Raw genomic sequence first — 556 nt, 5'->3', positions numbered from 1 at the left:
GGAGCTGTGAAGTAGGTAAATCAAGTCCTGACATTAGGTTGACTTGGTCTATACATTTTGGTGGAGCCTTGATTCAAACCCTGACCACTATAAGTAGTTTCCACGGAGCCTAATACTATTGGTTGAGAGGTACTTGTGGGAATGGTATTTTGAATGATACTTGTTTGAGTTTGTGCCTAGTTGTTTGAGACACTTGATGTTGGTTGTTGTTGGTGTTGGAAATAAGCCACACCCGGACCGATGATGGACTGGTCCAAGAGGGGCTAGTAGCTCAGTGGTAGAGCACTCCAGTAGTGTTGGAAGGTCCTAGGTTCAAGTCCTAGCTGGTCCATGTCTCAACATGGTATCAGAGCCAGGTTCGGGCTAGGAGCCCCAAGCACACGAGAGGTGTGGCTTAAGGGGGGGTGTTGGTGTTGGAAAAAAGCCACACTCGGACCGATGATGGACTAGTCCAAGAGGGGCCAATAGCTTAGTGGTAGAGCACTCCAGCAGTGTTGGAAGGTCCTACGTTCGAGTCCTAGCTGGTCCATGTCTCAACAGTTGTGAAGTAATATTG

At 48.2% G+C, this 556-nt stretch overlaps 1 non-coding gene across 1 annotated transcript; it reads left to right on the top strand.

Annotated features, from left to right (window-relative positions):
- The first annotated feature begins 260 nt into the window (after positions 1–260).
- On the top strand, positions 261–331 carry TRNAT-AGU (transfer RNA threonine (anticodon AGU)). Its single transcript has one exon. It is a non-coding gene; the product is annotated as a tRNA-Thr (tRNA).
- Positions 332–556: the final 225 nt, after the last annotated feature.

This window comes from Cryptomeria japonica, chromosome 11, assembly GCF_030272615.1.
Source record: "Cryptomeria japonica chromosome 11, Sugi_1.0, whole genome shotgun sequence".
Taxonomy (NCBI): Eukaryota; Viridiplantae; Streptophyta; class Pinopsida; order Cupressales; family Cupressaceae; genus Cryptomeria; species Cryptomeria japonica.
This window is presented reverse-complemented; position numbering and strand designations above follow the sequence as displayed.